The sequence below is a fragment of the Platichthys flesus genome, chromosome 10, assembly GCF_949316205.1.
Source record: "Platichthys flesus chromosome 10, fPlaFle2.1, whole genome shotgun sequence".
Taxonomy (NCBI): domain Eukaryota; kingdom Metazoa; phylum Chordata; class Actinopteri; order Pleuronectiformes; family Pleuronectidae; genus Platichthys; species Platichthys flesus.
Genome location: NC_084954.1, coordinates 3,056,910 through 3,069,593, shown reverse-complemented (window position 1 = coordinate 3,069,593; position 12,684 = coordinate 3,056,910).

Genomic DNA, 12,684 nt, shown 5'->3' with positions numbered 1-12,684 from the left:
ATCTCAACGGCTCTGAGCAAATGTGATCACATCCTTTACGGGGCCGCGGCTGTAAAACCTTACGACCGGTTCCATAAATTTACATCAGAGTGCGGCTGAGAGTCTTTTATGGTGAAATTACAGTGAGGCTGCGTGTCACTGTATTTTACTCGGAGGCCTGGAGGGTTTAACGGCTCCCACTCCTTTATCTCACTCACACACACACACACACACACACACACACACACACACACACACACACACACACACACATACACACACTGCTCCTGCACGCTCCACACACATCCCTGATAAACGTTCAGGAGGCAGAGGCAGGCTCCCATTGGACGATGGCTTCATGCTAATTAGTTCACGTATTAACCCATTTGTGTTATTAGTTTAGAAATAAATATACAGCATTCACAATATATCTAAATTAAAATAAGATTGGAATAATTTCACGTGTGGTTATTAGTAAAACATATTTTTGTTGGGGGGGGGGGGGGGGGCATTTCAGAGAACATGGAAACTGTAATAAGCCTCGAAGCCAAACGATGATTTGGTAGATTATGATTTCTACAAAGTGAACATAAGGTAATTCCATTCAGGTAATTAGCAGCTAACTAGATGAATAAACATTTTGCTTATTTTGTACAAAAAATTGAGGTTATGGATTCGTTCTGTGCCAGTTACCATAGAAACACTTGGATTTTATGTTGATGTTTGTGTGTTGATGTTGTGTTGAATAGATTATTAAAATGTTTTCACGTGTCCATGTTTGTTCCCAGTTTGTGATGATTAAAATAGTAAAATATTAAATAATTAGTACAAAAATAAATGACACGATTTCCCCCTTTAGTGTAATTTCCGTGGATTTGGAGACTTTCTTAAATTATGAAAACATTATTCAATTGAAAAAACTGTTTATTGTTTTCATGTGTGTCCCAGTTTGTTGTCGTTCATCTGTTCCCAGTGTGAGTTGTTGTTTGTAAACCTCTGATTGCTCTGGTAGATTGAAACAGCTTCTCTCACAGATCGATCTCTGCATCTCTGAACCAGTTGGAAACGTGTGAACTGGGATTCAAATGGTTTGAAACCAGCTCAGGATGTTTCAGCTTCATCTCCAGCTCTGTCTTGTGCTGTTGAACCAGTGGCCTGAGCTCAAATCTCCACAGGGAGGAATCTCCTTGAGCAACACTTTTCATATTCCACACACTAATATGATCGGTTTCAAATGCTTCTAATAAAGAAACATAATGAGACAGACGTCTTCAGTGACGTCTCTGAGGGCTGCCTGACTCGTCCCTGCAGGACTGAGGATCACAGGTTTGTAAGTACTGATTTGTGGCAAAGTCTCCCCCCCCCGAAAAAAACATTTCCGTTCCAATCCTTGATAAATAAATCCATCAATCATCCCCCTGCTAAAAACAGGAACAGTTAGAGTCTCTCGCTTTTCGCCCGTGCACCAGTTCACCACAGTTAATTAGGAGCTTCAGATTCAGCCGCCCGGTGCTCGTGGCACGCGAGAGAGAAACCACAGTGTGGAAATACAGAGCTTCATTACTGCTGCTTTCCAAATTAAATGGCCAAGATGTATAATTCATTTGTGGTGAATCCCCCTGTGAGTGAGGCCCAGCAGGAAAACAGGACGTGTGTGTGTGTGTGTGTGTGTGTCTCTCTTGCCTCGCACTTAGCAGTCGGTTGATAACAGTGAGTCCTGCAGCCGGGACCCAGGAGAAGGTGGAGCGTCCACTCACAGGACTCACATGATGTCCAGGAAGCCTTTTCACTTTGGACCTGATAACAACATCTTTCTTTTTGTTTTATTCTGCTCAGTTCCAGAGACGTATGAGAAAATGCACCGTCGCCTGATTCAGGGTCTGGAAGCCACCGGGTCACACGTCACACCCAGTTTTCTTATAGTCCCATAAATTGTTTAACGGGGCAGCAGAGCCGAATCGACTCCAAAAATCAATAATTATCACAAGAGCCCGACGTGTGTACCGAGGAGTTTTGATGAGATCGTAATCTTCTCCCAGTAAATGGTAAATCACCAGAACAAGACCAGTGGAGGCATCACCGCAGGGGGTAAATAATGGAAATCCAGGCAGAGAAGCCGCTCTTGGCTCTTGTTAGCCGCGTGGACATGATGTTATTCACACAGTAAAATGGAACATGTGTGTAAATAGCTGCCATCACATCCACAGCTCATGCAATAAACATGAGTATTATGGGAGCTTGTCTCTGGTTTCGACACTTCTTGATGATAATCAGCTGAACGCAGCTTCCCCTGGATGGCTGCTCACCTTTGTCTGATTGATTCAGAGGATCAGGTCACATACACACACAGCTACAGTGTCACTCAATGTAAATCAGTGAGCACAGGTATTGTAAATATGTATGACTTTGTGTTTGACGTGTAGAAACCCACTCCTCTGCTTTGATAATAACGAGTAACTCCTCTCGCATTGTGTGTAATCCACTGCAGCTGCACATTGAATCTCGGTTTGTTCACAGTAACACAGGTTCCAAGAGGGACTTGCAATTAGAGAGGGGAAAGTGGGTCGCTCACGACACCGGGGACTGTGCAGCTTGTCGTGTCATCCCCCCCCCCCCCCCCCCCCCCCCGGTGTCACTGGCTTCGGTGTGGGCAGGTTGAATCCCACTCCGAAAGCACGCCCGTCCCATTTCCCCCTGTACCGGCCATTCCCAACTTCTTAGAGCTCGGCGTCAGCTTTGCATATGATGGGAATCCTCATCAGAGAACATCTGGAAACACGGTGCGCGTGCAGAGGTTGAGAGGTAGAGGAGTTTATTCAGGCTGCTTTTAATCCCTCACACGTCATGGAAGTGGTGTGTGAGAATACCCAGTAGACTCCCAGTTCATCTGTGATGGAGACTTCAAGGAATAATTCACTGCAGGGGAGATGACCTTCGAATAAATAAATCAACCGTCTATGATGGAGAAGGTTTGGTGCTTCATGAGAAGACTCAGAAAAAGGGCTTATTGGGCTACCTTCATGTCGGCCATCTTTATGTACAGTCTATGGTGTGTGTGTGTGTGTGTGTGTGTGTGTGTGTGTGTGTCCTGCTGCAATTCTCCATATTATTATTGATCACATCATAGAAATTGGAGCAGTTTGATCGTAATATTAAGCTTTACATTATAACCATATCAGACGTCATCATCATCATATTTGACTTCAGTTTGAGTCTCCACTGGAGTATTAATAAACTTTAATAAACAGAAAAATTAAACATTTATATTTAGTTGTGTTCAGTTTGATTCAGCTCAGCTCAGCTCTGTGACACCTCGTCCAGATTGATCCAGACTCACTCTCGATACTGGTCCAGTCCCAGTTTATTTATCCCCGCCTCATTCCAGGCCATCACTTGTGTTCCTGATCCTGTTCCTGTTATTTACAGTCTCCTCCCTCTGTCTGTAAATCCGGATCTTGTTTCACGTTTTTTACAGCGGCCCTCCTCCTCATCCTCTCCTTCTCCTCCTCCTCATCCTCTCCTTCTCCTCCTCCTCCTCTCAGTTTGCGTCTGTGTGGAGCAGAAGGGGGTCACGCACAGTATTCCACCTCCTTCCATGAATGAGCTAATCTCTGTACTCACACATAAAACCCTTCAGAGCTCGGCTAAAATGCATAAAACAGATCATACAGATAAAAGAAATAAAGTGCCATTTCTAAATATTACTATGTTACCTGTTAACTCCATTCAAAGTCCAACACATACCTGAAAATAGACTGACAATGTGAGATCAACACAGACTGAGCACCAATGGCAGTGTTAACTGAGGCCAAAGGCAATAAAGCCGAGAGAAGGGAGTCGTTTAGAAATGTTAAAGTTCAGGTAATTTCACTTATAAAGGTATTAAAACTCATCCTTTCTTCTTAAACCACATAGTCCACGATTCCCCAGCACGGCTTCAAAATAAAAGCATTTCTCTCCGCGGGGACACGAGCATCAATCCCACTGATTTCCGTCGACCCCCTTCACCCGACTGACGGCTGCAATTAGCCAACAAAGGGTAATCTCAATCAATTTCAATTTCACCTTTGAAGCGAGGATTGCGAACACGAGGGGTTAATTATCCCTCTGCTGTATTGATTGGTGTTTCTCTCTGGCCTGTTAATTAGGGTGACTGATCTGGGATCGGAGCGAGAGATAAGTGATGAGCGTGAGCCGGTTGGAATGATTCCTCACCGCTCATCAACAATATCAGATGTCTTCTCCTCGTCTGTCCTCCTCATCCTCGGCTTCTCCCCACTTATCAATGTGCTTCGAGCTGAATAATGTAAAAGCAGCTTATTCAACCCCCCCCCCCCCCCCCCCCTCCTTGACAATCAGACCTGATGGAGGCATCTGTCACTCAGGACCCTGAGACGGGAGGACAGCTCATTGTCCCTCCTCGCTGGAAGACGAGGCCTCTTCAAGCCGTCCTGTTGTCCTGTCTCGTTGACGGGTGCTTGATCTGGAATGAATGAATCAGAAACATCCTTCGGCCCGAGGCTCGGCTGAACAGGCGACAGTGTGGCAGAGCTGCCGAGACGAGGTAGAGCTGCAGAGACGAGGCAGAGCTGCAGAGACGAGACAGAGCTGCAGAGACCAGGTAGAGCTGCAGCGACGAGGCAGAGCTGCAGACACGTGGCAGAGCTGCGGAGACCAGGCAGAGCTGCGGAGACCAGGTAGAGCTGCAGCGACGAGGCAGAGCAGCGGAGACGAGGCAGAGCAGCGGAGACCAGGCAGAGCTGCAGAGACCAGGCAGGGCTGCGGAGACGAATAAGAGCTGCAGCGACGTGACAGAGCTGCAAAGAGGAGGCAGAGCTGCAGCGACGTGACAGAGCTGTGGAGACGAGGCAGAGCTGCAGAGACGAATAAGAGCTGCAGCGACGTGACAGAGCTGCGGAGACGAGGCAGAGCTTCAGAGACGAGGCAGAGCAGCAGAGACGAGGCAGAGCTGCAGAGACGAGGCAGAGCTTCAGAGACGAGGCAGAGCAGCAGAGACGAGGCAGAGCTGCAGAGACGAGGCAGAGCAGCAGAGACGAGGCAGAGCTTCAGAGACAAGGCAGAGCAGCAGAGACCAGGTAGAGCTGCAGAGACCAGGCAGAGCTGCAGAGACCAGGCAGAGCTGCAGAGACCAGGTAAAGCTGTAGAGACGAGGCAGAGCTGCAGAGACCAGGCAGATCTGCAGAGACGAGGCAGAGCTGCAGAGACCAGGTAGAGCAGCAGAGACGAGGCAGAGCTGCAGAGACGAGGCAGAGCAGCAGAGACGAGGCAGAGCTTCAGAGACGAGGCAGAGCAGCAGAGACGAGGCAGAGCTTCAGAGACCAGGTAGAGCAGCAGAGACGAGGCAGAGCTTCAGAGACCAGGTAGAGCTGCAGAGACCAGGCAGAGCTGCAGAGAGGAGGTAGAGCTGCAGAGACGAGGCAGAGCAGCAGAGACGAGGCAGAGCTTCAGAGACCAGGTAGAGCTGTAGAGACCAGGTAGAGCTGCAGGGACGAGGTAGAGCTGCAGAGACGAGGCAGAGCTGCAGAGAGGAGGTAGAGCTGCGGAGACGAAGCGTAATTGAAATCCCCTCCGATGTGAGACAGAGGAGTCGGAGCTGTAGAAGCGTTCTGTAATCACTGAGGCCACTAATGAGAGATAATGAGGTCGTATGGACACGTCTCCACCGGGGCCCCGCTGCCAGAGATGTGGAATAAGAAGTCGGGCAAACCATTAACCCCCTGCTGCTCGTCCCCATTATGAACATTACAAGTGAGCAGTTCATTAGGAGAAACGAGTTGTCTTCTTCTTTTCATTAGCAGCAGAGTGAGCACTGCCCAGGGCCACGCCAAACACTCCTGAGGCCTGAGGCAGGAGCGGATTGAACAGCTCTGTGGGGCCCAAAGCCCCCGGGGGCCCCGTAAACAAACCACGGTAAACAGAAGTGAAGCTCTCAGTATATTTTCATTTAACTCTCATTAAATCTTTACCTTTCCACCTAAACTTCATTTTCTTTGTCCAAAAAACACAAATCTTCTGTCCGAACCCAAATCCTACTTTTGAAACCAAATGCTGTTATGTATTTTAAGTTGTGGGCTGCTGAGTGTTATAGGCAGACTTTAAATCCCTTTATATTCAATGTTATTTATTTGCAATTGTTAACGTTTATGTCACAGTTTTTTTTTTACAGGGCTAACGTGAAAGTCAAAGCTTCTTCTATGTGTTTTGTGTGAACTGCTCAGTTTGTGGCAAACATCGATTTGTTCTGTTTTGGGCTCAGTTCACTAGTAAAGGATGAAGTTCCTCTACAGCCGTGTGTGTGTGTCGGTGTGTGTGAGTGTGTGTGGTAGAGTGATGCCCATGAGGACCCTGAAGAGGAATCTCAATGACATATGAGGAAAACACAAGAAATCACAATAATGTATCACAATGAATGACATAACAACAAATCAGAAAACACAAGTGAAAAGGCACAACAGCCGTTTGTTGTTGGGTTTTGTTATTCGTTGTTTTATTAATTTGCTGCTGTTTTTTTTGTCAATTTGTGTTGTGATTGTTCTTTGATTGGGTGTTGTCTATTTGTTGTTGTGTTGTGCTGGTTGAATTTTTGATTGGCTGTTGTGATTTGCACCTCCGGGCCACCGTAGCTGCTGCACACGTTCTCCAGCCTCAGTGAAGGTTTCACAAACACGTCAGACGCCCTCTGTGGTCAACAATCAGCCTTGTGTGTGTGTGTGTGTGTGTGTGTGTGTGTGTGTGTGTGTGTGTTTTTTATTGGAGGAGTAAAAAACAAACAAAGTGCAGAGACGTGGCTCCAGCTTTTGAAAACCCTAATGGCTTTCTTCAGAACTCTTCAGGATAACGACCTCTTCAGCTCGCCAACCATTTAAGCCATCTTCAGTTAATTGGGCCAGAACCCCCCCACACACACACCTGACCCTGCTCTCTTTTTACCCATTAGCAGTATTTTTATTCCAAACCTTCCAGAGCGCTTGCAGAGGGAAATTATCTTCACGGTTAAAGTTGAATCTCTAAGAAAAACCAATGTTGAAGGGAAATTTCGTTTTCTCACAAAGTAGGAACTTCTTGTTTGCTCTGTTGCTCATATATTTAGTCTTATAAAGGATTTCATGCAGACTTGAAGCTAACGGATCAAGGACTGTTGGAAATGCATCCTGAAGCGGCTGTGGTGAAGTTTAAGTTCGGGATGCAAAGCTGTGAAACTTCTTCCACTGTCCCCGGGTCTTTCATACGTTTTTCTTTTTATTAAAGGAGCAGCCGATCATCACTGATTGATGTAGATGTGCATCAGTGCTAACGTGACGTGTTTCATAGCTTATACTTATTCAGGTGGAGGGAGTCTCATTGGTGGGGGGGGCTCAGTTTGCACAGGTAGCTACGCTGTGGGCCCCGTCTCGCCTGTGACAAAGAGACGGTGGTGTCTCCGGCCTGGAGGCCTCTGTGGCACGGGGACTGGGGACTGAGGTCGGTTTGACTCAATGAATATTTATCACAGGGGCAATATTTCACCCCATCAGCTTCAAGCCGGCTGGTCCCCGTCCTCCGAAAAGAGACAGACGGGGAGAACACGGCTGACCAAGCGGTGACGAGAGTGAGGGACGTGAAGCCGACTGAGGGAAGCAGAGGGAAAGATTCTGTGACTGGATGAGAAAGACAACTTGGGAGGGTGGGCGGTCGGAAGGGGGAGAGGAGGAGAGACACTGAGGCTCGGGGAGAAGGATTGCTTTGGAAAGATGACTCGACAGCGACAGAGCAAAGGAAAAGGGGTGTAGGAGCGTTTGAGAGGGAAACATGGCAAACAGCGGGGGGGGGGGGGGGGGGGGGGGGGCGAGAGTAAGACGGAGGTGAGAGCGATTGATCTGGAAAGATGAGTAAATTAAACCAGAGTGAGGAAGCTGTGAAGGAAGCAGGAGAATGGAGAGGAGTGAGGATGAGTCGATGGCTTGAGCGGAGAGGAAGCTGTGGATGTTTGGCGTCGGTGTGAAGAATGATTTATCTCCGGATAGAGATTTATCCCCCCCCCTCTCCTCCTCCTCCTCCTCCTCCTCCTCCTCCTCCTCCTGCTCCTCCTGCTCCTCCCAGCTCGTCCGGCCGGCTGCTGGTTTACCTGCGGACAGGCGGCTGCTGTTCTCTTTAGTTAAGGGATAAGTAAACAAGGCTGTTGCCCGCAGATGGGACTGTCTGAGATGGATGGCCTTGTCTCAGATACACACACACACACACACACACACACACACACACACACACACACACACACACACACACACACACACACACAGAGGCAAAACAAATACTTGTGCATAGAGAGGCTTGGCGGGGAAATCACTTGTCTGCTGTTTTAGTCTTTGAAGGACCCCGAGGAGGAGATGGTGCAGAAGCTGAGACAGAAGCTGGGAACCCCCCCCCCCCTCCCCCGTGTGACCCATTACCTGTCCGTCCTCTGAGCTGCTTCCATGTCCCGTTAACATGAGAAACCAGTAATCTGTCAGACACGTGGAAGCAGCAGTAACGAGCTGGCTCCAAACAGGCCGCTGCAGATAGACGTCTCTAGATCCCGGGAGGAAACAAATGAGAAAGTCGTCACCAACCTTTTATTTTTTCATTTGTCAGCGAGGCACGAGCGTGACAGCTTCTCTCCACATGAAGAGGAACCACATGAATGCAGGGGAGTGGGAGTGTTGTCACTCCGCCACCTCAGACGTCAGCCCGGCCCTGCGCCACGAGGAGAACACGGGAGAGGGGAATTCATCATCTCTAATGTATTCTGATGCAGCCGAGTGCCAGGACTCATCACAGCTGAGGAGTGTGTTAGCAGGATGGAAGATCCCAGACAGTGGGAGATGATTTACTGTAACTGTGCAGCTGCTGGAGATGTTCATCCAGCAATTGATAGAAGTGTGAATTCAACAGTCCAGTAAAAAAGTGTTAATGTGTCGCTTCAACACGCCCCCCCACGGGAAGTGCGACTCCTGTTCAACTCAGGTCTTCCTCACGTGTGGCAGCTGCATGTTCTTCACTCTGAGGAAGAAGGTCACAGAGGTCACAGCTGCTGGTTTGAGGCTGGAGACACGTGGACGACCCAGCAGGAGATTCTCTGGAACACATCTTTGCACTTAATTTGATCGATCTCACCATTTTCCTATAGATCGTCAACGTTACTTTAAAATTCTGTGTCAATAGAAAAAGATTGTCAAACTTATGAAAACAAAACTAAATTCACAATTAGCTGAAATGACCTTCAACCCGGTGGAACATCTCTTAATGAGAACCACGGCTCATGGTTGTTTTCAGTATCATAGAACATCTGTCCAGATGTTTCTATCATGGTTCTGGACAGATGTTGGACAGAACCGGGCTCTTTACCTCTGCCTCCGGTCTTTATGCTCAACAAACATTATCAATCTTACTTTGTCAGTATTAAAGATAATAAACAACCCTATTTCCCCACATGTTGAGCTCTATCTCTGATTTTAGGTCTGTGGAGACTGCAACCAGGAAGCCAGCAAATGATGTGATGTGTCTGATTGTGTGAAAATGTAATTGTTTTGCCATATCGGGAATGTTGTGTTGGAAAAGAATACACAATTTTAGCCAGGTAAAAGCCCAAAGAGCCCAGGACTCCTGATGGATGCTTCAAGCAGCTTCAGAATGAGGGATGAGCCTCCTCAGAGAAGCCTGCAGCCAACTTGACTGCCATGTTCCTAATCCCTCACCCCAGTCAGACGTGAACACGTGCTGCACCTGAAGCGTGTGCAAAACGTTTTGTGGAGCAAACAGATGTTCTCTCTGTCCGTGCACGCCCGTCCACCGTCTGTTCACGTGTCGGCAGATGTGGGTTTAAATCCCAGAAGAGAGAGAGAAACCGGAACGTGGGAGAATCCGTACGAAGAATGCTTCGTACACGTGTTGTCTTTACACCACAAGGCTTTTTGTTTTTTTTCACACACGTTTCGATCCTGCATGTCTGACACGCATCGCCACATTTCCAGTTCGAGTCCAGCTGGAAGACAACACCATGCATGTCACACAACACCACCTGCAGTGGTCCTCTCTACTCCCACAGCAGGGGATAGAAGTGTCCTGGGATCATAATTCACTCCTCCCAGTCGCATCAATATCAGTAATGGGGGAGAATGAAATGCGTTATTGGGGGGATGGGTATCCAATTAGAGTTCAGAGAAGTATTCATTGCATGAGGCCGTAACATATACATCCCTGAGTTCACAGCGGATGTTTTGATCTGACTTCTGTCAAAGTCATGTTCGGGGGTTTTATTGTTTCTGGAGTTTTTCCAGTTTGGTGTAAAAACATTTTTTACTCACTGAAGCCGTTTCAGACGTGGATCCCCGGAGAGCTGGGTCCAGATTTGGTTCCTCAAGAAAGGATCTGAAACATCATCAGCAGATAAGGACCTTTCTTCACAGAGGTTCCACTCAGTACGCAGAACCTGAACTGGAGAAGCGGTTGTCATCAAAACACAAATTTGGTGATTGACAAGATGAGCGGTTGTGGAGTTGTGTGTTGATCCTCATGATGATTGACAGGATTTTGCAGAACTGCACCAGAAACTGTCCCAAAGCCCGGAACACCATTACCCTCCAGGTTCTCCCTGGAACCTGCAGCTTATTACCTCAGTGAATCCGTCTGAAATGAAAAGTGCCCCCCCGTCCAAAAAACATGAGACACAGGCCCAATCGAGGGCTTTTGATCCTGATCCATCCTTTTACTGTGGCTTCCCGGCAGCAAGGCGGCGGCGGGTCTTTACTGTACGTGTCCACGGACGCTCTCTGGTGATGAAGGAAACTCTCTCTGAGGGACCGGTGCAGGATTATCATCAGGCCTGCTGGTTGTTTTCACCGGCTGCTCATATATATATATTTTGTTATTCTTCATTCTCTGCTTCTGTGCTTTTCCCTCCTGTTGACACACTGATAGGGTTTAAAACAAATCCCTGTCTTTGAACCCTGAATCTGGGTTTAATAGAAAAGATTCTTATTCCAGCTTTTGTTTCCATCCAGATGTTTTAAACAACGTAGGATATTTCACCTTTAGAATGAACCCACCTATTTTTTCAATGGAGCAAAACTATAGAAACAATACGACTGATGTTTCTTTTCGCCCGTTTGTTGCCTTTCAGAGAGTTTTCACATGAAACAGGTCCGACTCTTTGTCTGAGCTGAGAAGCCTTTTTATGAAACAGTTTCCTTCAGAAGAATAAACCAAAGTGAAGCTTCCAACGGGAGAAGAGACGTCTTGAAGCCGAGAGAAACTGAAAAATGAATCTGTGCCTTTGTGCCCGAAACATTTGGGACGACAAAGAAAAACAATTTGAAACGTCCCTGAAACTGAGAGAGAGAACTGAGGTGCACCGAGCATCAGACCTGCAGCCAACCTCCACAGGTCAAAGGTCAAGGGGTCACACTCCACTGCTGGAAGATGAATTCGAGGAATAACCACACAGAGCAAACCACTGGGCAGCGGGAGCGACCACTGACCCAGAGTCAGCCCAACGCAGCGGACGAGCCACGATGTGTGTGATATGATGCTGTTAAAAACTTGAAACTTTAATTTAATCAAAGTTAAACTTGTATATAAATGTTTACAGGGAACACGCAACTATTCGATTTATTTAAACTAAATCAACATCCACACAGAATACGCTTAATGTGACACTTTTAAAATGAAGCTACTTTAATTTAAATACGTGAAAAACTCTTAAAGCTTAATGGTTTTTTTTTTTTACAATCAAATCCTGAGATTTAAAACTTAATATTCAAATGGAATTAGATTTATACTGGCACCGATTTCAACACACTGGTTTTTGTTATGTTCTTGGGATAATATCGAATGTTTTACAGCTCTTCTTTTTAATACAGTTTTTATTGTTTTGTTTTTAATGATTTGAAACTGATGTGTTGTTGAATGTTAAAAGTCATTAATGAACAAATTAAGGTGGTATTTGTATTTTGGATATTGGAGCACAGTGTGATTGCTCATTTTTAATTAGAATTTTCATGAAGCCTGGTTGATTTGCAGTCGTTGTGTGTCTCTTTTTGTGTCTCTTTGTGGTGGTTTTGCATCTCTTTGTAGTTTGTCTTCATTTCCCTGTGGTGGTTTTGTGTCTGTTTGTGGTTGATTTGGGTCTTTTGGGGGTTTGTCTTCATCCCCCTGTGGTTGTATTGTGTCGCTTTGTGTTATTTAAGTCTATTTGTTTAAGTCTGGTTGCTTTATGTCTATTTGCGCTTGTTTTGTGTCTTTTTGTGATTTGTCTTCATCCCCCTGTGGTTGTTTTGTGTCTCCTCATGGTTGTTTTGTGTCTGTTTGTGTCATTTAAGTCTATTTGTAGTTTGTTTGTGTCTCTCTGATTGTTTTATGTCTATTTGTGGTTGTTTTGTGTCTTTTTGTGGTTTGTCTTCATCCCCCTGTGGTTGTTCTGTGCCTCGATGTGATTGTTCTGTGTCTGTTTGTGGTCGTTGTGTGTTTCCCTGTTGTCGTTTTGTGTGTCTTTGTATTCATTTAGCCTCTCTGTGGTATTTCCCTCTCACTGTGGACACTTTCCCAGACTAGATGTAAACCCGTTGTTTCAAACAGGGGTCCGGACCCTCGGGTACCTGAGCCTCGTGGATCCACTCAGTAAGTCCCTCCGTGATGAGACAGAAGCATGTCGCTGCTCTCGCTCTGTGATGT